At 46.2% G+C, this 25,821-nt stretch overlaps 1 long non-coding RNA gene across 1 annotated transcript in view; it reads right to left on the bottom strand.

Annotated features, from left to right (window-relative positions):
• The window catches only part of LOC128872352 (uncharacterized), an 86,685-nt gene extending 64,219 nt beyond the window's left edge, over positions 1-22,466 (bottom strand). The window contains exons 1-2 of the long non-coding RNA XR_008456153.1: positions 22,334-22,466; positions 21,785-21,911 (exon numbers count right to left, since the gene is read on the bottom strand). This is a non-coding gene — a long non-coding RNA (uncharacterized LOC128872352). The remainder of the gene's footprint in view (positions 1-21,784; positions 21,912-22,333) is intronic.
• Positions 22,467-25,821: the final 3,355 nt, after the last annotated feature.

The raw sequence follows: 25,821 nt of genomic DNA, 5'->3' as shown, positions 1-25,821 counted from the left end.
CTCTCGAGGTATCCTCCGTGGACGCCGGAAGGGGGTTGAAACAACGGCATTCTGTGTTTAATCATGTCTGACCGAGTGAGGGGACAGCCGGACGGGGTGGAATTTGCATAGCCAGGACTCTGGAGCTCGCGGCATCGCCTATGCCCTATTCATCGGAAGAATTCATCCGACGACTTGGTAAATCTAATAGTTTTCGCAGTCGACAGACTTGGCGATGCTTTTAATTAATCCGTACTTCCAGAACCAAGCAGAAAGAGATTAATGTACTGTGAGATATAGCCGCGATACTTCTCTTAATGAGATGGTAATTTTCTTTTAACACCACCGGTGGTACACGCAGACATGTTTATTTAATTCGCTGAAAATATATATTTTATGAGAAATTCAATTCTGTAAAATATATTTCAGAATTGAAATGGCCTGATCGACTACTCAGGCAAAAACGGCTTGGCATAAAATCGCGTTAAAATGTAAGACGTTTGCGCCGATGCTGTCGTTAGTTTCGCGTATCTCTCGTCACCGAACGACGCCATTTTGAGGACATCGTCGAAGACGCGGACGTAGCGGGGAGAAAGAGCGCTGAAAATAAAAATGAACGAGAGGGTAACCCGGGGGTGAGGTACACCGATATCTCAATCTCCAGTACAAAAACGGGCAATAACTTGCGACGCCACCCAGAAAGATGATTGCATCGTGCGCCGCGAAAACAAGAACCCCGAGAAACGCCAAAATTATGATAATGATTCGAAGCCGTTTTCAGTTAAGACATTAGGGGACGTGTATAATTTAGACAAAAACCAGGCCCCTGTAAGTAAAGACCGCAAAGTATCGATCCGTGGTCGGTCAGGATAATAAACTTTAATACATATTATGCAGATTGGCGGGCCGCGGTCGCGCACCGGTCGGCCATCTACGCCTATGGGTCTCTCTCGCGGTGAAACGACGTTTATCAATACGCAGGGGCCCCGGTAACGCGGGGGGAAAAAATTTACGGCGTTATATAATTATTTTCTGCGCTCCTCGCGATAATGCATAATGCAACGACGCAACAACGACGCCGCGCTCGCGTCAAACGACGCCTGATCGATAAATTCAGCGCCGGTGAAACGTGGAAAATTCGTTTATCGTGCAGGGAACACGCCTTCGCGCCGGCAATCTTTTCACGATAACGGGAATTGATCAAACTAGCCACCTAACCCTTTCGCTGTTTACTGGTTGGAAAGGTTCGAATAGAGCATACATAATTATCCCGCTCCGAAACGCGGTCTCGTCGATGGAATCGTTCACCCCTGGCGAGAAAAACGGAATGAGCGCGACGTGCGTAAAGATTGGCAGACACCGAAAGGGCGAAGAACGAAGGAAGAGAATATCAAAGCACGGTGATGAGATGGCGAGGCGAGGCATGCGGCGGGGGTAGGATGATGGTACAAGAAAGATAATAATCCGTGGTTTCGATGAAGATTATAGGCGCGGATAAATGAATAGTTTACGAGCAGCGAAAATGAGACGGGTGAAATATTAAACGCTCCCTATGGACGCGGACTCGAGCCTTTTATGCACTGGTCTCCTGTAATAAACTTTGATGTTAAATGTCTTTATCGCGTTTCTGGGCCTATCCTGCTATATACAGTAATTGATACGAGCAAACCTAAAGGCGAATCGCGCACGGACCTCGACTTGTCCGCAAATTACACGCACCGTACTCGCGCTAAAAGGACAGACAGGTATTTAATAATCAGCCTGGTAAAGGCTTCATTCTCGACCCGAGTGTCCTAGCCTGACGAGCGGCGCGTTAATTTCGAGTTCAAACCACTGTCGCGTCCTCCATCTTTGCCACTCCGGAAGTTTCCCTTTGTAAGCTATGTCGACGTTCTTTATCGAAATGGTTTCTATATCTCATTTCAAGCTTTACAGACAACATACCGAAAGGATTCTGGATACACAGTCAGTCGCAGAAATATTTGTACCCTATGTGTTTATCGAAGGAATTTGTATAAATTAAATGATAGGTTTGATCCATATCCAATCTTTTTACAATATGGTAAAGTTATCCATATTTATAACGAAACATTTATTTGAAAACATCGAACCTATTATTTAATTTAGACAAACTTCTTTAATAGACGCAGATGGTAGGAATATTTATGAGACTGTGTTAACTTCTCGTATCTTTATTTAGGTAGAAGGATTAAACACGATCGTTTCTCAAATCTAGCTACATCCAAGTGGTGTCTGGATTGTTAAGTACCGCGCATCGTACACATGAAAAAGTGGCCTAACGGTCGTCCACCTCGCCCAATCTCCTCTTGAAACAAGATTCCTTCCCTCTAGGTTCGCAAAGCCCCGAAGGAAGTCGTGTTTCTACGGCTTGCCTCGATACCGCGCATACATTTTTCTATCCTGCGGTGGAAGGGTCCCTGGCCCTGGTTTGACATTTCGCTTACAAAGCAGCTCATCAGTCGCCCGGCGTGTCCGTCTCCGGCGGCCAGAACTGGACGAAGATTGAAATCGAGAAATGAAGCAAAACGAGCACCGCATACCGCAGGTAGGCAGGTTAGGCGTCAACCCAGCGGGGATATCTGGCGCGTAAGTACACGCTGCGGGCATGTCCGTGACGCGGAGTGCACCTAGACAGACAGAGGGACGTACGTGTCACGTACACGTGGACGTGCGTGTGCGTGCTCGTATCCGAAATGAATTGACCGGTGCGTGGTTGATGGACGTAGCGGGTGGCTCGTTATGCTTACAGCCGGCCCAGCAATCAAGAAGAATTCATACGAACCGCCTGACGTGTCGCTCATGATGGAGGCCCGAGCCACGTAGTCATTCGTCTTTCGCGTCTTCCGAGTGTTTGCTTTATTCCAGCCTGACCGAACGTCTCGCGCGCTTCTTTGCGTTTTTCGCGCGTAAATTTCGCTCGGACCTTGTCGAAGTAATCTTTGCTGCATCGCGTCAGGGAATCGACCGAGTGAAATATTTCTAGGACGATTCGAATCGCCCGAGTGCCTCTTCCTTATCAATTATAAATTCCGGAGAGGCCACGATAGCGTTCGCGTACGCCACCCCAGCCGATTCTCCCGAACTAATTAATGGGCGACCGCTACGGGATGAGGTATAGCGCAGATTCTTTCCCTTCGAAGTTTCTTTCTTCGTGCCGGAGGGGTGGCTCGCCGTGCTGGAAAAGGTGGATGAAAGCGTCGGCTACGTCGGCTGATGGCGGTACGAGCCGAAAGAAGGAGGGGGTAGCAGGGGGGCGGGTGGGCGACGCGGAGAGACGAGGAAGGGATGGTCGACGTGGCTTGGGGGAGTTTTTCTCGTTCCCGGCTTCCGTCTCCTGGGACGCGAAGCGCGAGGATCTTTTTGCTCGCCTCGACGGAGGATCAGACGTCCCACTTTATCTCCGCCGACCCGTTCAAGCTCCCCCCCACCCCTCTGCACCCCTCGCCACCGGCAGCACCGTATCCCATGTCGGTTCTACCCCTCTTCAAGCTACGCTCTATCCTGCCGCAACCCCCGTTGCGCCTCGGTTTTCTACCCCAACGCTCTGCCCCTCCTACTCCCCCTACGTCAGCCAGAGCTATGGTTGATCACGTATAGGAGGAGCCCCTAGCAGCGCCTAGAGTGACGCGTCGTGGAGGAGCCATTTGTCATCCATCAGCACACGCTTCAGCCCCGCCGAGATAGGACGCCACCGCCTGACCCAGCCTAGACCGATTCTATGCTTCTTATCTTTCTCGCTCTCGCGCTCACCACCCTCCTGCTCTCGCTCTCTGTATCGTTCTCAGCTTCCCCGTCACACGAGATACTCAGGGAAAACACTGTTCGAGAGGCTTTCACACAGGAGATCACGGATTCGGATTACGGATGGGGATCGTTGCGTTGACGCTTCGGTTTTCGCCGGGGAAGATACTCTTTCAGATGTAAACGGAGAAGGGCCAACTGTATCCTAACGTACGAGACACGCTCTACGGGTTAATTCAGGGTAAACAAAGGAGAATCGACGGAGTCTCGAATCGTGGACGGATTTCTTTATCTTGGATGATCGATCGATACTCGTGGAAATGGGAGGATACCGTAATCAGGAACGAATATGAGAACAAAGATTAACGATGGTCGTTGAAACCAGGGTGTCATCGTTAAAACTAAACGGAAATATCTCTATTGCTCTGACATATTTCTTTTTTTAATTACAAGGTTATTAGTGACCGTGTCAATGATCACAATTTCAATATCATTTATTTAACATGTTATATATCATTAATGTCTTCACTAATTTGAGGAATTCATTTCAGCTTGACTGCATACTATTTGAAAGTTTATTCGATGTTGTATTCCCTACCATTTTTCAATTAAATGTTTTACTGCAAAGCTCGTCACGAAAGTTGCATAACGGTGGCTGTGATTTAGTTATTTAGTAGCACTTATTCTAAAACCATTTGTTGATACGAGATCCTCCGTCGATCGCGTTGGCGATACCTTGAATTTCCGCAGCCGACTTGCCAAGTTTCGCCCTCTCGAGTAATTCCACCACCCTCTCATCTCAGCATCTCCAATGCTCGGTTCGCTCAGGTTTTCGATACGCGGCACGAGTCCTCGTCATTTTAAAATAAATTAGAATCACACCAGGGATAGGGGGAGGGGGTTGTTGTAGCGAGTTCGAGGGGAAGGACGTGACCGGGATAATTTATGAAAACCAAGCTGGCGAGGAGGGAGGCTTTTAGTAGCTGATGCCACCTAAAACTTGCCAGGTGCCAGCAATCGATGTAACAAGCAATCTATATACACCGACCGTCGCTCGAAATTGTCACGTCGTTTGTAATGACGATTCGATCGGATCGTCCCTTCACCCCACGACCCACCCTCGCGCGCCCTCGCTTTTATCCCTGCTCGAATGTGCACTGCATTCCCGGCGACGTCGTTCCCGGACTTTTGTTCTCGACGGCTTATCCACGGATTTGTGGACCACCGATCCGAGTATCGTGAACTGCCTACTTATAAGATTTATTTCTTCGTCTGTAAGGGGCAACCTGGCCCATCCCCCGCCAAAGGGTTTCACGTTTCTCGACCGTGCGATCACCCATCGAAACGTAATGTAACCTCCGATGTGGAACTCAAAGTTATGTTTAAAACACGAAATCCTGGAGCGACGATCAACGACCAACGCATTATCAAAGTCCAATACAATGCATATCGGATGTACAGTTGCCTCAGTTTCCGTGATTCGTCTACTTCGTAAAAAAAAAAATCCTCCCCAATTTTCCGAGTGGCCTCGGCGAAGTTCTCCGCGGACCATCTCCCCCTGGTCTCGTTGCAACGTTTGCAAACGGATTAGCGCCGGTCCATAATTCCTAATTAGCGATCGATACGAGAGGGCGCGTCGTCGGGAAGGAGCCCCCCACCGGAGCCCCGGACACCCCGGAGCCCATCCGTTAAATACACGATTTTTTGCGGGAAACGGCTCCGCGGGAGGGGTTCGCGCGAAGCACAATGGATGACACAGGTATCGCCAATTTTTCAGCCGTCCGCCAGATTTTTCAATGTAACTTGAGAGCCGCTCCCTCGCGAGGTCCCAGGACAGAGGAATGGATGAACAGGCGGCGAAGAAGGGTGGCAACCGGGGGTCAGGGCGACAAGAACACCGGAGACAGCGGAGCGGGAGAGGGCCACGGAAGAAAAAGAGGCCAGAAGGAGAGCTGGAGAATGGTCCTGGAGCAGAGACAGAGACCCTGGAAGAGAGCAAGACCAGTTCCTGTTCCTCTTAGCCGGGGAATACAATAATGCCGGAGGAAAAAGGGTCCCTGCGAGATGGAAAGGAACGAATCCCGACGTTACCGCGGCTGCATCCGCGGCGGAAAATCTGCCCCGGAGGGTTCTCGAGGGTGAAACCTGGGGCCGCAGCCTGGAGGGGATCGGGCTGCCTCAGGCATCGATGTCATTAATAAAAGTGTCAATGGTGTCGGTGGACTAATGTTGGCAGTCACTCGCTGGCTGGGTGGACGGGGTGGCGGCATCAGCCGACGTCCTATCGAGGTATTTCAACCCTTCGCCGTGGCTTCAATCGTTTTCCGTTGCTCCTTGCCCGATACCTTCGCCTTTCGACTAAATTATCGAGCCTCATCGCGTGTCTCGCGCAGAGGAATGCCTCGAGATGAAATCCTCGTGCTGGACGAAGGATTGGGAATTATTTTGACATCGATGTCTTTCGAATCGGACATCTTCGAGTCGTGAATCGGAGAAGAATTACAGCTAGAACCACCTGACGAAACATTTTCATAGAATCGAAAGCAGGATTTCATTGGACGCGCGGATAGGAACGATTTCCCTTCGGCGGTAATTACTTTCGTTACCGAAACGCATTACAGCCGCGCACTAATGGTCTAAATATAACTTTCTCTACGAACCCTAGGCTCTTTTCCATTCCCTCGGTCACGGAAGTTTTACATTAATTTCGCTCGAACCGCAGCGGCTCGCCGCGACCTCCGCGCGTTTCCACCGCCTCGCGGCAGCTGTACAGGATATTCAAAATTCCATTTCGCCCTCCGACGCGATTTTCGAAAGCGATTATTTCGGTAGAACGTTTCGCTGCGAAAGTTTTATACAGCCTTTCCCTCGACTTTCTCCGGGGAAATCGTTCCGGCTCGACTTCGAATGACTTGCGTCAAATAACCAACTGTAAAATCCGATTACTTTTCTATTAGCGAGGTAACACGTCGTATTTTGAGTGTATCGATATAAATAACGATCCGATCATCGATAAGAAGTTTCGTTCAGACATCGGCTCGACTGCTACGAGCTGGCAACTATGAATTCGGTGTTCCAGTTACGGTTTGATGATTACGATGTTCGAACGCGAGTAAATTCAGCCTTGAAAGGTTTTCCATGTCGCCGATGATGAACCGGATCGTGAAACGAAGGACTTTAAATTCAAACGCGTTTTCCGCTCGAGCGTAACACGACGCCCACGTCGAGAGGCAAGTCGCTACGATAAGGGTGTAGCGTATATCGACGCAAAATGAAGGAACATGTTTGCAGATCGGAGGGGTGGCGCATAGGAATATCTAATAAGAACCTGGAGCTCATCCATCGTACGGTGGGGCACTCAGGGGGCTGTCACCGTGGGCGTCAGCGTACCATGGAGAAGGGGTGATTTACATAGTAATAATATCGGGACGCTGGGATGCACCACGGCTCTGAAGCTTCGAGTCTGCACCACCCGGTCTTAAACTTGTTTCCTAATACGCGCAGACTACCTAGTGCCGTCATTACCCTGTGCGCACACCCTCCGCGACATCCCCGTGTCAAAATTCGGATCGTTATTTTCGGGGCATCGAATTCTGTGAAAACCGTGAGAACCTTCGAACAGCTATACCACAGGTATTTGATACATTTTTATTTATGTATATATTTAAGTTAAAGAAATGTCTTCAATAGACACAGTGGGTACGAATATTTATGGGGCTGATTGTATTTTAAGGAAATAATGCTTTACGAATTACCCTCACAGTGAAAGTCTGAGAAATAAGATGGTGGTCCTAATAGACCAACGTCCATGGAAACAACGCGTGGCAGAGAAACGGGGTCACGACTAGAAATACCACAGGAAGATGGTGGCGCGAGGATGACCGATCATCCTTGCCGATCGGCCAGAAAAGGAATTTCCTTTCAACCCTCGGCGAACGAATCGACCTCCCTGGAAACGGAACATCGTCTCTTCAGACGGCTCGGTACACGTCGCGCTTCTTTCATCCTCGAGGAATCCAAGAGTTATCGTCGACGCCAAGAATTTCAGAGAAACCCTCGACCGAGCGAGAACGATAGCGGAGGAGCAGAGACGGGCAACAGTTTATTCGAGTAACGAACAATGAATAAGAATCAATCGTACAGGGAATGGACAAAATAACGTGAATTTTATTCATTATTCGGCAGATATCTTGCTGCATTTTGCTATTAGACAATGTATTATGCAAGCATAGGCAGCAACTAAATAAAAGTATTGGCCATGAGAGGGAGGAAGAGGAAGACGAAGACACGAGAACAGGCGAAGCGCCGGCTGATTAGAATATCAAGAGGCAAGTAACAAGCTTTGCCAGCATAATAAGCCCGGGTAAACAATAAAAGGGGGCGAAAGAACGAAGAGAAGGGTTGCTGCCCCCGATGCCTCGGGACAAAAGGGGTTCAGGGTCCGAGCCGACGGAGCTTTGACGTCTTCCTCCACGCCCGCGGAGCACAATGTTAATTAACGAGAAGAGAGCCGCTCTCGCTGCGGAGAATCCCGACCGCGTTCACGATTCTCAATCAACGATGGTATTCATGAGCATCCCCCGCACCCCTGCCGCCGCCAACCAGCCACCAGAGTTATGCAAACTAAGTATAGAACGTTTAATGAACGAAAGCATCGGGACGCCTTCGCGAGACGGTTTTTCACTGTCTACGGGATGTATTTGCCGATCGAAGCGAAAGGGTGGAGATTTTACTTGTCGTTCTCGGTGACAACCACGTAAATGCGCTTCGAATAACATGGACAGGTGCGGTTATGTAAATTTCAGTTGATTAAAATGGTTAAAGAATGCTGCTTCTATTTGTCACGATGGAATTGTAATTCAAATACATCGATCCTAAATTAATTTCAATGCTCGAATAAGTAGTAAGGCCAATTTCTGACTTTAATTTCCTCACTACCCAACTTCTCGTTTCAGACTCGAGGATTGCAATAATTAATTCAAACGAAACGACCAAATCTGGAACGCATTCCCTGAAACGGTTTACTCCGACTCGGTATCACAGAATCTAACTGGGAAAACCTGATTAGCGCATCTGCAACGTCTCGTAGATTTGCTTGCTTTACTAGTCTTCCGTACTCTTTTCATGCGATGATAACACTAAGGATCCTCCTTCGTCAGGATTAAGCACGAGACTGAGTTTCCTTACCGAACGAAACCTGCGAATCTATAGTTAACGTGACCAATTGCCACACGAGGATCGAGGCGTGCGTAACATCCTGTGTACATCATCTCTGTACGAAGAATGCGCAGGATAATTTCGTCATCGAGCAATCTTATCCGCGATATCGAGGCGCGTCTCCGTGCAGGTGAATTCACTCTGATTACGGATTCAGCCAGGCTGAAAATTACGCAGACGATTCCACGGAGATTGAAGAAGGATCGAAGGCGACTGGAGGAGATTGATAATACGAGGCGGCGTAATTTTACCTATAATATCAAATTACAGTCGGCGTCGAATTAAAGACCGTTCGTGTTGCAGGGGTTGTACATGTTTATTCCCGCAGTCGAATGTTAACGACGCCACTTTGCGGCGGATTTAGAAGTCGATTCACGGCCCCACGTCCCTGACCGGCTGTCCAAAGAGATGTTCCTCACCGACGAAGGTGTACGCGAGCAGACCGATCCGAGAGAACGATTTACGTCGATTCGCGTCGTGTCTTCCAAACAGCGGCTTCAATGAGCACCGTTTAAGCGGAAATTGCCGTCCGAAGGGCGATACCTTGCCCGATCGATGCGCAAATACATTTCGAAACATCTCGAGTTTTGCAGAAATAAAGTACACTGAGAGGCGAAGACGCCCTTTCGAAGAAAATCTTCGGTGACTATAATCGAGACTCGCTCGGTGGTAGCTCGCAAGGCATTCTGGACGATCTCTACGAGTATTTCCGCTACCGATGTGTCTTCTCCATACACCTGACACGCCTTACTTTTCTAAATTCGAGATTCATTCGCCGCGCATTCGTCAAACTCGAGCGCAACTTCGAAGGAATGTCTCCATTTGGACTGTACAGCTTGTGTACCAAATGGATGGGAGCACGTTACTCATGGGACGACCCGAAAACGGTGCGCGAGCTCAAGCGGGGAGCGGACATCGAAAACCCATCAGACCCTGGCCCAGGAAGGGGCTCCAAATCCAAAGGTACTAATGCCTTCCACCTTCCACGCAGCATCCTTTCACGAATAGACGTTTTTCGCATAACTTGGCCGGAGGATCGTTCCCCTCACGGCGCCATCAGCACCCCCTCCCGAGCCAATGACTTGCCGTGTCCTGCGTCTTACCATCGCCACCCCCTCCTCACCTGAGTCCCCGCCTTGGCCCTTCTCCTCTCTCGACCACCAGAACCGACACCTCGTCTCTCATTCCTCGTTTTCTCTCTCTCACCGCACCAGACTGCCTTGGGGCTGCACACAACACTGTAGTTAAAGCTGCGTGTTCACGGGTCGATCTTGACCCGTACCATTTTATATCAAAATTCAGGATACCCCATCGTCTTGAGTTCAGTTACTAGTAGTACATATAAAAAGAGAATTATCGCAAAGGGTAGTTTAAGTTATTAACACTTTGCACTTCAAGCAATTTGGCTGTATGCTGGTAGTCAACTCCGAGACAATTTTTCTTACATTTCCGAGTCATGGAATGGCCACGAAAAATTCTTTGCAGTTTGTTGAATTCTACGGTTCTTTTTAGAATTTTACATTTTTATTAACCAAACATAATCGTGCACGAATAATAATGGTTTAATGGAAATATTGTCCTTCGTTTGATTATGTATACGAAGTTGTTTGAAACAAGTAATGGAAAACTAACGTATTTTTTAACGCTATTGCTTAAGAATATTCGCTTATTAATACTTAATGATAAACGATACTTAACGATAGTATAACTTCTTGTGGCCGTAGGAGTAGAACTCCTTCAAGTGGCCAGGCGGTACAGGTGGCCTTAGGAGTGCAAAGATTTGAAGGAAAGTTCAATCTTAGAAGTATCGAAAGGAGGAGAAAATTTCGATTACGGTGGTCCCTTAAAATGCCTGAAGTTTAACGTCACGTGAACACGCACCTTAAGAGCGGAGCGACGTCGCCGACGCCACGCATCCCGACGTCGCCCTGACGCGCTCCACTGACGCTGCGGAGCGGAGATTAATGGCTTCGGACTCTGAAATCCTGGAAAATAAATAGCGGGGGTGCCGGTGGCGAGAGCGAGAGTCCTGCGAAGCAAGATGCGAGCCCCCTCTGCCTTCCTCGATCCGCTCTGCCATTCTACGATCCAGCTCCAGAGAGAAAGGGACAGAGGAGGAGTGGGGGCGACAGAGAGAGAAGCAACTTCCCGAGGGACCTGCCTACCGCTTCGGCTGGCCACCGCCATCGCTGGTCCTCTTCTTTGTGAGGAGGAACCTGAAGGTTGTCGAAGGGCTTCGCGCGAAAAGCGGTCGCCGTAGAAATTTATCCGAGCGGAATGCTTTTGTTGGCTCCCGCCTCGTGGCGAGGAAATCGAAGCTAGCGTCGCTTTTTTCATCGCGCCCTGCCCGGGATTTATCGAACAACGTGGGATCAACGCCGTCGAAACGCTTTTGTTACGGGGAATCGTTTCTTCTCCGTTATGACTGTTGAATTCTCGCACGAACGAGAGGACTCATCGCGAAAATATTAATCGAATCCACTATTCGCAGCATAAATGTCGCGTAGGTATTACATAAGCGCAATAGTACCTGTTGGATATTCGAAAGTCTTGGCGGACTGTGCGAAGATAGTCATTACGAAGCACCAGTCGAAGTAAATTATATTAAATACTAAATAACCGGTGGAAGGCCTCGCTCTAATTGTTGCGTCGTTTGCATAATGCCTGGTCTGTAACTGCTCTCTTCCCTTTGCTCCTCTGCTCGCGCTTTTATCTCCGATTCTCTCTCCATCTCTACCCAGTACCCTCTTTAGGGGCCTCTCCGCGTATCTGTTCCTCGCATCCACCTCGTCCTATCGGCTTCCTTTCCCCCCTCTCCGCCATCGAGCTTGTTCCACTCCTCTCGTTCCTCGCAACACCAACTAAAAGATTAATTGCTAATTCTTGCTACTGCAACCAGTTGCTACTAAATGTGTACCGGAGTTGCGGGAAGGTTAAGGAACTCTGCCTGCTTCATCGTTCAGCAAATGCGAATGTGGTAACGAGATTTTTCGCGTGACTCATCGATTAAACAAGGAAGAAACTCGAAGAAAGAACGTGTATTTTAAATGCATCGTAGCTTAAAGAATAGATCTCGAGGAGCTGTTTTAGGAATTTCTTTTGAGCGTACCTGGTTACATTGAGAAACAGGACGTCACGCGAGAAACTAAATTGAAAAGTCCTTTACCCTTTCGCAATCTAAAGGTTTGTTTTTGAGATACAAGTAATTAAAATTTACCATTGCGACTCCCGGCAGGCGTCATTTATATTTCAGTCAGCTGACCGCGCAGCTGCACGCATGCAGGCTTAACGCGAGAGACGTTCATGCATTAATATAAATACCAGCGCACCGTACTATCAAAATATAACAGCCTGTTGTGACTGATCGTGTATACCTAAAAGGGGGCTGTTTCTTAAACAGTTTGCCGAGACCTGTAATTTGAAGTGTCTCGTTATACATACGCTATTCCGCTAAGCGACTAACGATAATGATCGCTCGCGGAATATTCTCTCCGCGAACCATGGAAATTTTTATTTCTATCGACAAGGTGCGCTTAAGTGCTCCGTTTTGGAAACGAAACTCAAAGTGGCAGCGGGAACGCGAAAGCGCTCGCGTCCGTCTTTCCGCGCGAAGGTCGTTCGTCTTCCGTCTCATTTGAGCGTCATTCCCTCTCATCGTTCTCCCTCAGTCATCGTCCAGTCACGTTCGCACGGTAGCCATTTGCGAGATTACAACGAGGCGCGCTCTCTCGCTAGGGCGCTCATTAACGAGCGAACGAAAGAAGAGATTATCAGCCGACTAAGCGTAACTAACAACAATGCGCCGTCCAATTTGAGAAACGGCTAATTATACGCCACGGGAAATGACCGTGGGCCGCCTGCGTTCCACTTTTTCGCGACCACGACTAATTCGCCCCGGACGGCTCTTCGATCGCCACCGTTGTGACAATGTTGCCGACGTCGGAGAAATTGCTATACACGCCTGGACGAAAATTAATTACGACTCCGTGCGCTTGTTTCTTTTCCGAAGCCCCCTGCGAACGACCAATAACAGAGAGAGCAAGAGACGGAGGGTTTCCTCGGTATATACAGTCAATCCCATAAGTACTCGTACCTTTTATGTCTATTGAAGAAATTTGTCTAAATCAATCGATAGGTTCGATGTTTCTAAATACATTTTTTATTATAAACTACTTATACTGAACTACTAAACTGACTGTAGTCCGTGATGAGATATTCAAGGACCACGAAAAATGTATGAAATATAAAAATAATACCACTCCATACTCTCTGAAATTACTACATTTCAACTCTTATATCTGTTCACAGCTAAGCCTCGACCTGAGAGAACCCTGTTAAGGAGTGACACCTTCTGGTGTCCACCTGGAGGCGTCAAAGTCTCTCGAAACAGGACAGAATGTGTTCGTCGACTCCAACGTCAAAAATGAACCGCGCACAGCAGTTTAGGGCTGTTCGAGGGAGGGAGACCAAGAAGAGGGGAGCACCGTCTTGAAATAATAAAGCAAACCTCGTCCCTTCGGTTAATTTATTATTCAATCCGTAGGCGACAGTGGTCGTTTCCCCTTCAGCCTCCGCGCGACACATCGGAATACGGTGAAAACGTCCGACAGAGATTACATGGAGCAAGGATCCTGCGGACGAGGAGTTCTCGTCGTCGTCGCATTCCTGAACGATGATTTTCGTTCCTGCACATGGCGAACCGACCGTCGGAGCGCAAGGGGGTGGAGGGCCGAGGGTTGGCAGCTAGATTTGATTCGTAAGGGGATAGAACGGATCCAGGGTATGGTGTCTGCCTCGACGCACACACGGGGGAGATGGCGGCGCGCAGCACCGTACCAAAGCAATATCCATAGGAACACCCCGTGTCAGAGGGAGAGACGCAGAGACGTGCAATCAATCACGAGGGACCCTGCTGCCACGTTCGTGGCCCTCGTATCAAACGTAACGCACGGTAAACATTTTTAACTTTGCCACGTTATTAATATTCGTTGCGCCCCGGGAACCTCTCCTACCTCCCTCCGTGTCCTCGTTTTTTCCCTCGGTATCGCGTTCTCCGTTTTTGTTAATCAATTTGCCGCCGAATCGCGAGAGGGCTGCTCTTCGGCGCGGGAAATCGCCGGCCGAGAGCTGCTCTCTATAATTCCAAAACGTTCCTTGGCAAAGTCAAAAGCTCCCTTATTAAATATCATTGAAACCAGCAGCAAATAAAAAAATCAGCAAACTTTTAAAACCTTTCAGCGAGTCTCGTTACACACGCCTCTTTTTATCGACCCTTAACGAGGTGACCTCCCGAGCGAAGAGCACCGAAATGTCCGAAACGAGGTGCAATGTAATTGATATTAATTCCTGTTACGCGATATCGTAGGTGCGCTTTCAATTACGCCGCCAGGACATGCCCGCCAGAATCACATTAGACGTAATGCACAGGAAATGTTTTTAACTCTGCCGGGTTATTAATATTCGTTAGAGATCTTGACTCCCGGCCTAGCCCGACCGCCGTATTAACCTTTTTGTTGTATTAACGCGCATTCCAGCGCGCTAATCGCAATAATGGAAATTAATAATCGGCCGGTCGTTAACGTTCCCCCGCAAATAACGGTTATTTGTTCCTAACAATTCGCGTGCGCGCGTGATCCGCGTAAAGGGTGGAAATCGCGTTTTCAGGTCGACTGAGAAAAATGGCGGAAACGGAACGATTAAAGCTCTGTCATTACGATATTCTCGTTGCGCCATATCTGTTAAATCCGGAGTATTAATCTATCTTATGATATTTTTACCGAAAGCAGAGTATCGTGTGAATTGCCTAGGAAATAGTCTTTGAACGAAATATCGTAAGATTAATTCCATTTTTATCGCAGTACCGGAGGTGAAAAGAATTGTTTGCTTCGTAGAAGGACGGAAACGTTCAGCAATATGTCAAAGCGCGAGTCAACGCACTACCCCTACGTATATTGTAATTATTAGACGTTCTCGAATGTTACAAGGGCCGACAAAATGTCAGATATAAATATCGCCCCGGCACGAGGCCCCGTGTTATCGTTCCATATTGATGCGGACACCATACCGATCATTCTCCTTTCCCTGCGGCTCCCCTAGCTTCCATTTCTTCCCCCTGTCGCAGAGGAAACTCGTGCCACCACGAGTGTACGACTACACCCGCTAACGCCAAATCTTTTTTTCCTTCTCGATGAAACGCGGCGAAGCAGCGAAGAAAGTAGTCCAAAGGGACTATCTCCTAGTTTACCTTAATTGTAAAAGTCTGTACTCGTAGCAGACGAGACCAAAACGTCGAAACTGTACGCGACGTTCTATTTCGCGAACGAGAATGCGCCGGGGGTTTTGGCAACGAAACGGACCCTCCTAGAAGTTCCCGAAATTTCCTTCAATTACCGAGCGCTCGGAGAAGGGAGCTTGTAGCTGTCGAGAGCGTTTAACAAGGACCACGTGTGTAAGACAATTCTCGATGGTTGTTACGCTCCGAGGCCCCGTTGCACGGTACGACAAACAACAGGATCCAGCTGCCGCTGTTTCTGCCCACGCAACGGCCAACAAACGTCAGAACTGTAATCCGGATGAAATTAAAGCGCGGAATTAGCAACGTCAGGTAAATACGCCGGACGCGACGGTTCCACTCGACGAGCTGAACCAGCGATTTCACCGGCGATAAAAATATGTTAGAAACCGTTTCGATGCGGTGTATAATCGGTAAAAAGAGGCTACTCGAGCCGAGATAATACCTCCGTCATCTTTCTTCCCTCGTCTTCGCAGCCGCGCCATGGAGAACGTTTCCTGTGTCGCGAATGATAATATCGAGTTTCCGTTCGATAGCAAGCGGGTCCCCGGTGACCCAGCCTCGATCAAACGTCGGTCGACGACTACGAAATTCGCCGGTTAGAACTCAAGAATCGTTTCGCGAAACATCCATTGCAACGTGGCCGAATAAATTCTCCACCCCTCCACCCTCCTCGATTAAAAATTAACTAGGAGGACGATTACGTAATTAAAAGGGTATTCGTAGTAATTGGACGGGATAACGAGCTTTCTAAAATTCCCGAAGATAATTGCACGTGTTGCGCGTGATTATCTATAGAACGCTAATTACTGGCTAACGCGCATCGTTTCTCTTTTCCAGCTATTACACCGACCGAAGTCGCCGCGGAAACGTCGCCCAAGCACATCTTGCGTCAGAATCTATTCCGCAGGATCCTGTAGCTTTCTTATCTCGCTGCTGGATTTATCTGAGATTCGAACTCGTGACAAGAAGTTCGAGGCAACCATGGCTTAGAGATTTGACTGTTTTCAGATTTTTGCAATTGATACAGATATGGACATTGTTTCTATACTGTAGAATTTGTGTTTATTTGAAGAAGCGTTCTGTAATTTCGCCGTTGTTACAGCTATCTCATTAAGGACCTGATGACAGACTGATACCGATGCGTCTTGTAGTTATAATCTGCTTGAGACGCTAATGCTCCTGTCACCGAACGGTGGTTACTATAGTCCCCTTCCACCTAGTATGCAGTAGTTCCTAAACTATACCTCGTTATCATCCTTCCATTATTACATCCTTTACTTTAATCTATCTATTATTAGCCATTGTTTCGTTTCTTCCCCTTTTAGTTTCTAGTCATCTATACACACTTTCGACTCTTTCTCGACATAAAAATGAAGTTAATCTTTTCCACTTTATCCTCACAGATTTATTTACATCGTGAAGTAGTGGCAGACAGGTCGTTGTTCATTTCATATAGTAATTAATGATTCTGCTCTTTATAACCAACAAAATATAAATTACCTGTATTTACTCCCAGCCAATCGAGTGATCAAAAGAAGAGCAAATAAAAATTTGATCTCTTAAGTCTTCCGATATAAATGACTCGCGAGATCGAATAAATCTCGTTTTGGTGTGTCTAAAACGATTAAAATAATGGGAAAACACGCCAACGGTGTTTCCAACACCCAACGCGAGTGATCGATGTTGCGGTGCCTTGCGAAACGATATCTAAAATCGAGTGTTTAACAATTAAACCATGTTTAAAATTGTGAGCAGAGGAATCACTCTAAATCTCCCGGACGTCCAGGTTTATCGATGGTTACGCAATTGCGTTTCACACGACACCGTGGAATATTTTCCGAGACAGGATTGAGTTATACTTTGGCGGCTCTCAGAACCATTTATGTAGTCATTAAGGCATCATTAATCTTGCCCTCCGTTACCCGCGACAACGGAGTCATTGTTGGAACAGGTGCTACTTCCGAAGTGGCCAGGATCATTAGGCGAATAAACGGATTCGGTGTTCCGCGGAATAAAGGAATCAATGATAGGAATCTCAACGAGAACGGAGAACAGACCGTGGCATACACGATAGAGGCAATTAGTGAGATTCGAGCAAACAATAAAAAAAGAGGTGTTCACGCAATTTTGTTTAATGACCGAGTGTTTTACGACGACGGAGGAATCCATTTTCAACAGACTTTACAAATGTCCTGAAGACTATTGAATTCGCAAACGTCTCCCATCTATTTTCGGTTTCCTTATAAAATGATTGAAGTTACAACGAAAGCGACACATTAACTCGTTGGTCGCCATCAATGAAAATGAATTTGGATAAGATTCGTGAATTTGGCGGTTTTAATCAATTCAATTCTACGACAAGTCTTAAATAATCTAACCTTCAGCGGTCTCGAGACAAAACTTTAACTTCACTGAAATTTTCACATACTTTAGTCTGGCAATCAGCGTGTTAGTATCAAAACGTTATTTTACACGATCGCGGGCACCAACAGGAAGAGTAGAACTTCAAAGCCATTTCGTTTGATAGAAAGGTACTTCGTAAACTTCCTACCATCAACGGACGCATACGGAAATCTACAAAAACAGTGTGTAGTCCCCTCGACTTGTTGGCAAGGAAAGAGCACCGGAGGACACAATATATTACCGTCAAGACTATAATATGGGACTGTCTCTTGGACTGCATTCTATGCTTCGAAATCTACAATGGTAGTACCGAGAATTGCGCTGAGAATTACTAGTACGCGAAGAAAGAATACGAGCGCGCATCTTCCAAATTTGTCTAATAAATGTAACTAAAAAAGACCGAGAACTTTTTTTATCGTACTTTGTAATTTTATATTATATTTATAGTTCTAAGATGTTTCTTTGATTGGTCGAACGCGTGAGAATAAATCTAGAAACAGACTTTCTCGGAAGTCTTCCCTCTGTCGATACTTCTATCTACTATTAGGTATCGTTAACCTGCGGGAGACTTATTTAATAACAAAGTAGAAGTACTGTTCTCGCTGACACCTCTCTAGATTTATAGATTATAACATTCGTCTAAAACAGCTTCCAAGATTTCTTCAATTTGATTTGCTAGAAAGAGTGCAGCACAGGTATTCGCGACATGTGGCATTCAAGATGGTCAACTCACGCGTTACTATCAAGAATCATTACGTACACTTCAGCACAGAGGGGCAACTTCAGACCTAATCTTCTTATTTAAAATTTCAAATGGGAAGATCATTTGTCCTGAGCTGCTCAAGAGAATTTCTATGGATGTAACTTCAGCATTAATCAGATCTGCTCTTTTCACCATCTGTAGAATTTATAGAGCGTGACGATAACACTAATAGAGTATAGAAGACTAAACAAAAAATTATATTCCACACTTCTGATTTTTTTTATGAAGAATCCCCTCTTGATCGATTGGATTATGATTTTCGGAGTAATCTGTATAATGGAGCTGCAATAGCGCGACGATACGCGGCTCCATTGTTCGTGGGTATAACCGGAACGAAAGAAACGCACGGGTCGAGGAAGAAACGCCGAAAATATATTCGGTAAGAAACGTAAACGGGCACCATTTGTCAGCGAGACGACTCAATGTCTCGCGGACGTCTGTTTAACTTCTGCCGTCGCGCTCCAACCGAGGAATCCGTAGATGCTCGATAAACGGTGGCTTCCAAACACAAATAAACCGATTTATGTCACTGTGAAATGGCCGATGAAACCCAATAGAATGTGATCGTAATAGATTCTGACAAAAAAATTATTCGAATTATTTCCATGTCGTTTCACATCACAAAAATTGATACTACATAGTTCTCCTTGAATTACTTTGCCGATTAAAACAATTTTTCTATGCTCTTTTAGGTAACGATTAATTACTTTTCTAAAAGTAAGTACAATTATTAGACTTTTCAATTTGTCTTGTTACTTTCAACTCCCAAGAATAAATAACGCTGTTCTAATTGGAAAGAAGAGTAATAAACGCATAATTAAGTTTCATTTAAAGGTAGGTATTTAAGTTTCATTAAAGCCCAAGAGACCACCATCAAGATCAGGCAGATACTTTTCAGCATAGCGAGTATTAAGTTTGTATTAGCAGTTTAACAGGCATAACAGATCTACCAGAGTGAACACGTACAGCCTTTTTGTTGCTAAAGAGCTGAGAAAATTGCAACCACCGAGACATGATTTTGTTCGTCAAAAGTGATCAAGATAAACTAGGTAGCTAAAACGACATTTCTAAATAATAAATAAATTACAGCCCAGAAGCGTATAACGATAACGAGTACTGTGTAATTTAGCAAGATGAATGTTCTTCGAAGTCAGTCGACTTCCCAAAGGTCAATGGGTAATGATACGATAGACGATAAGATACACTTCATTAAGGATTAAATATACATTCTGATTTCCTTGCAATTATACTAAAATGTATGTTTATCTCTTAAAAGCTACTTCAAGACTTAATTTCAACGCGGTAGCAAACATTGAAAATTAATTATGAGACGCATAGATTTAGAAGAATGAGTTTTTTCTCTGATGATATTTAAATAATTTCCAGGCGACCGAGTATCTCGAATATGGAAAAACGAACAACGCTGAACACTTTAATTTTGCAATTATACAAAAAGGCAATAACGATAAGAAAAGAAACTGTCGCATTTATAATTTCGTACGCGATAAGCAGTTACTTTACTTTGGCGGAAGAAAAAAAAAGAAAATTTAGAAAACCGTGAGCGCACCTGCGGCGGAATTTATGCGTCGCGTACAAGTCACGCGTATCACGTCTCGTAACAAATTACATTACATGCATACTTGATGGAATGAGATATTTATTCGAGAACCCCTGGAACCATAACGAACGCCGCGAGCTCATTTTCACACAATACGCTATTTACGTCATTTCATCTAATAATTAACACCACGCTAATCGCTAATACCACACTTTACGCCTAACAACCTTGCGAATTAATTTAAACGGACGCTTAAGACTCACGCACCCTACTATCCATCGTCGCTTCAATTTTCCTCTGGATATTCAATTTGCACGTGAGATAGAGGCAACCGATCACGAAACTTCGCTCTCAACTCGCGCGCAGAGTTGCAAACAGGAGCACGGGAAAAATCTAACGACTCGCTAATGATACTATTCGCAGCTTCCGGGTGCAGCAAGGGTCTTTAACATTTCGTCAGCTGATCTCGATTAACCACCGCTTAGAACTCCTCGAGTCCTATCGCGCATATTTGGTAGAATACTATGTCACGGTGGAAAGAAAGATGGACTCGATCAGTTGCAATTAATGCAGCTTCAATGGTTCTCGACCTGATCAATCGTCAAAGATGATTGATACCGGACGAATCGAGATTCTAGACTACTTTCACGTGATTTTACTTCTTATTTATCGCCCGTGCAGTGGATGTATAATTATAAAGAAATTCGACTCGATATTTCCAAATTCCTTGTACACCCCTAGTTTCAGAGCATCCAAGACACTCTTCAGCCTCTAAGAGTCTACGGTACCAGAGTCCTAGAATCTCCCTAACCAAGGATCCGACCGAATCATTTTCTCCGACAACCCCACGTGTTTCTTTTGTCTCGCTGTTACGCAAGGCATTTGGCACAATCCTCGAGAAAGGTCCAACAATTTGACCTTCTTCCCAGAGCAATTCGGTGGGTATTCGCAGGTCTGTTTCCGGCATTGTTCCAGCGAGAGTACACACGTGCGTCAGGGTGCGCTTTCCTTCGAAACTGGAGCAATTTATGGGCCTCGAGTATCGTCGCGACGCCTCGACCCACAGCGTCGCCGACATCTGGCTTTTTTCTTACCAGACCGACACATCGAGCCGTCTTTGTTGGACTCGCATGCTCGAAACGAGGATTTATGTCGGGCATTTCGAAGCTGATCGACGCGTAGAAGCAAATTTTGTTAAGCGTTACGCATTCGGTAGTGATAATTGCGTCGCTGTTACGCGAAGGACGCTCGGCTTTTATGGTTGCGTTTATGGCATCGACAGACGGAATTTTATGATACCGAACGCGATAAAATGGTACGGAAACTTTTATTTCTTTGGAGTACAACGTGAAATAATGTTATTCGAGCTGTAATGTTTGGTAATCGTCCTTTAATCCCGACAAATGGCGATCGATCCCATCTATATTGCCCGATTAAATTACGAATGGCGCGTTACACGAATTACCGCGGAGTTCAAGCTGCTGGACGCTTTGCTCGAGTTTAAAACAACTTCGTTGATAAAACGGCCGTTTTGACGATTCTACTGCGCGGCAGCATTCAAAGACGCGACTTTAAATTCCCGTATGCGTCTCGAAGGGAAAAGTCGCGATCTTTAACTTATTTTTAATAACTTTGTTGTTTGATTCCAATTAAGAAAATCTGGCAAGTAATTATGGTAGAGCCTGAGAGAACTCGCTCCCCTGTCGTCTGGACGGGATTCGTTAAGTTCGAACACGCGAACGATTCGGTGTCTCGGAGCACGAAGGGACAACGACACAAAATTGCATGCAAACGGTATTTTACTCACCAATCTCAGCGACAGTGGCTCGAACAGGGCGAAAAGTCCGGCTGCGTCACGGCACGTTGCTTCTCCGTCCGACGTGAGACGTAAACTGACTCGCAGACCGCACGGAGACCTTGTTTCTAAAGGCACTCTGGAAAAAGTTTATTGCTCGAACCCGATAAACATTCTTCTGGACCAGCGATACCACCGACAACCATTGTGTCATTGTTATGTGACGAAGGAACGTCGAAACAATGACGCGGTTTCAGGTAGCAATGGAAATAGGCTTCCAACCGTCTCGAAACGCTTTGGTTCTAAAACCGGAAACTCAAGGACACTTCAAATGTGTTCCGTGACCGAAATTTTTGGGGAGTTTGCAAAGTTTATGAGCCTAGATGGTGTTGATCTCACCTTTTAAGGGTTATAGATTCTTTTAATGCTTGGAATACAAATCGAAACAAAGATGGGACTCTAAAAGCGACAAGATTGTCTTCAAATACTTCGATCGCTAAGAATTTCATGCAGAAACATTCTTTCCAGTTCCTCAGATTCAACTTACTCCAAAACACTTACCAAAAGCCTCCAACTCTCTTCGAGGGGTTTCATACACCGATCAACCCCAAACTTAAAGACAGTATACAACTGATCCAACCGTAGCCATATTCTGCACGAAACTGTATCCTCTTCTTCTTCGACGACTCGGGAGGAGCGATACGACGGGTCGAAAATCGCCCACTTTCGAGTCATCGTAAGGGGGTTCCTTCGATCAGCGTCTCCGGAAGCTACAGAACCATCGAACTTTGACGTGGAAAAGGTTTCCAGGTAACGTTCTGCGAAAAAGAAACCTGGAAAGTGGAGAACATCGATCGGTTGCATTCGCGGTTCGGTCGCGAAGGTGGCAGCACCTCTCCACGCGATTTCGCGTCGGCGGGGGTAACCGTCGATGGCCGCATTTTTGTTCTTTTTTTTCTACCCGTGTATGTGTGTGTTTTTCCCGTCCCTCTATTCCTCTCGTAGTTGGCAGATTAGGCTAATGCGATGGACCAGATGAGATATGGGCCAGCGAATCGGAGTACAGTGCGGGCACAGCAGGGGCGTGACTGTACCCTGGAAACGGCCGTGCCCCGGGCTACAGTCACGACGTGAACTAAGTGCTGGGTGGAGCCCCGTCTAGGCACTACCTACTCGATGGAACCATCATCCTCTCCCTCGAATGTCACGGGGGCAAACCGAATGGCTGCCGGCCACCACGAAAACCCCGCCAATTTCGAAAGGAGACTGCTGGCTTCGACGTTGATTCGACGTCTCTTCAGGTGTTATTACGCTGGGCCACGTGCTCCTATGCTTCGGCAATGAAGTTCAAAGTCAAGTCAATGTGACCTTGAACATGACTGGTTTTTTTAAGAAATTATCGACGAATAGTTACGAGGTTGATAATGGAATTAACGCGTATTGAATTCGACGAAATGCAGTGGATGATCACGGGATCCGGATCAGTACTTTAAATCATCTTTAAATATATTAAATAGATCATATGTCAAGGTTAAGTAGTAAACGATGATCCAATCTTCTCAAAATAAATTTAAAGCCACCTTAGGTATCTTGGAAAATGATAGTTTTGCGTGTATACCGAACTAACTCTACTGCAGTAGAATAAGACCCAATATAATCATGGTCAGACACGCTTCAACTCTTTAAGAGTATGGTGTAACGTAATGGATACATTTGCATCACATTTTTGTCTCAATACAGATGTGTTTTTGACATTCTAATCATAATAATCGCTTCCCCAAAAAGAATTTTTACTTGGAAAATTCGCTGACTATTATTCGAAATCTACAAGAAACATCTTTTAAGCATTCGGTAGAAGCAAAACCAAAACTTAATGGAGCAGCTTAAGGGTCTTTAGAAGTACATTGACGGATGACACTAATGTTAAAGACTGGAACCAAAGTGTCTCCATATGTCACACGTCACACGTGCGTTAACCTCCATGATCTGCACGAAATGGAACAAGATTCTTCGTTTTCGAGAGATTCGATGTTTACTTTGTCCAAATGAAGCACTATTACTTCCGGCGGAGTCCTTATGGAATAATGTTTCTTTAACTGTGGTCCAAGTTCCATTCAGTTGCATAGATTCATCCTAGAGGATCTGCGTTTGTATCCAGGTTTCGATCAAGCTTCTTCGACTTCGGAAACGATACTTCAATGTCCAATCGAATTAGGTCCACGATACACGTTTAATCTTAGCTCCAATCGTGATCGTCATTATAGACAATGTATCAGAGTGCTGGTCAGATTTCAGAGTTGCTCTCACCTGGAACAAGCGAAATATTTATTATTTAAAATGAGATAAGTTCAATTAAACAAAATTAATAGGTGCAAGACCCCTGATGCAAATTAAAATGTCCTACATAACGCAGAACTACAATAGTCCCTCGACAGTGTCGTTTGACGAGTCAGGAAAAAAGTTTTTCATCAGATCAAAAGATTACTCCTCGAAAATCACTAAGTTAAATAAATTCATCCTCGAGGAACGACGTCCCTGTCCAGTATCCAATCAAGCTTCGTCAAACACGAAAAATTCTATCGCCACGTTTCACGCCAACCCCCGAACGAAAAATCAACAAAACGCCACGCGTTTCGAACCGAGTATCACGGACATAATTCGTTTCAATAACTTCCCCCTTAGAGCAGCGAACGACGATACAGAAACAAAACCCCTCTTGGAAACAAAAAGATGTAAAAAAAGAGAAAGAAAACACATTCGTAGCCCGACTACAAGCACTTTTCAGTCGATCGGGCCTCGGACGAGTATTTTTTCCTGTCCGTTTGTTCGTTTCAATCCCCAGTCCGACCCCCTCCTCATCCATCTGCCCACCGATATTCGTCGGGGGCATATCTCCCGGCCACTTTTCAATTTCGTCCGACGAATTTCCACTCCCTCCTCATCCCGACCCCACCCCCGCGTCGCGCCTCGTCGCCCAATCTACACGTCCAATTCTCCAGAACATAAATCCGGCCAGTTTTTATTATTTAACGTTTTTCTCTGGTTTCCACCACAGCAACGTCGTCGAACGTCCAGGGGTGGCGTCAAGCGTCCAATGGGTCAAGGAGAAAGGGGTTGAAGGACCACGGCGGAGGTACCCTTGGACATCCTTTCCGCCCCAGCGGTCCCGCTGGGGATACTGCACCAGTGTCATCGGAATATACGGCTAATTGCCAGGATGTTTTGTTGGCCTGCCGGAACTCGTGACCATCTCCCCTTACAAGGTTTTGCATTTAGCCTTTCCGTATCGACGACACGTACAGCATGAAACTCCGCGAGACTGGACAAAGTTTCCCTCCCTGGACTGTTCCTGCTCGGCCAACTTCCCTTCAGCGCGTTAATAGACGGCCCTGTGTACCACGACGAAAGTTGCTTTTCCAGCCGAGTTTCGAGTGACGGGGCGTGCAGACGCTTATAGAGAGATAGATATCACGTACAGAAAAGAAAATCCTCTGACGCTATACCGAGGATTTTCCCCCTTACACGAAATAATAGCTGCGATTCTTAGAACCCCCTTACGATCCACGCGATGCACAGAAGAAAACGATACGATTCAACGTATCCTGGATCTCATGAGGAATTTATGAAGCGACTCGCGGTCTTCGAATTTCGAAAAGTTCTTTATTTGCGATCTACAGAATCTTCCTTTCGAAACCTGGTATTGCATTGTATCGGAAGAAAGTGTTGTGTACTTTACCGTTGCAACATATCTCTCGGGTTCTAACGAATGATTACCGTCATCCATCGTTGCAGTAAAACCTTTTACATTGGCACTTTATAGGTTACGGTGGCAGTACGTTCATGGGAAGGTGAAGTTTGAGAAACGCTGACCTAGATCGTCTTATAACTCGGAAACAAATGAAGCGTGGACCGTGCTCATCGAACCAAAGTTTACCAACATCCATCATCCTTCCAAAGTAGTTTTCCATCCTTTGAAAAGGATACATCACCGATCCCGGTTCCTGCGATCATCCCTACACAACTGATCAATCTTAACTAACAATTCCATC

This window comes from Hylaeus volcanicus, chromosome 2, assembly GCF_026283585.1.
Source record: "Hylaeus volcanicus isolate JK05 chromosome 2, UHH_iyHylVolc1.0_haploid, whole genome shotgun sequence".
NCBI classification, from domain to species: Eukaryota; Metazoa; Arthropoda; class Insecta; order Hymenoptera; family Colletidae; genus Hylaeus; species Hylaeus volcanicus.
The sequence above is the reverse complement of the archived record's forward strand: the minus strand, read 5'-3'. Positions and strand labels throughout refer to the sequence as shown.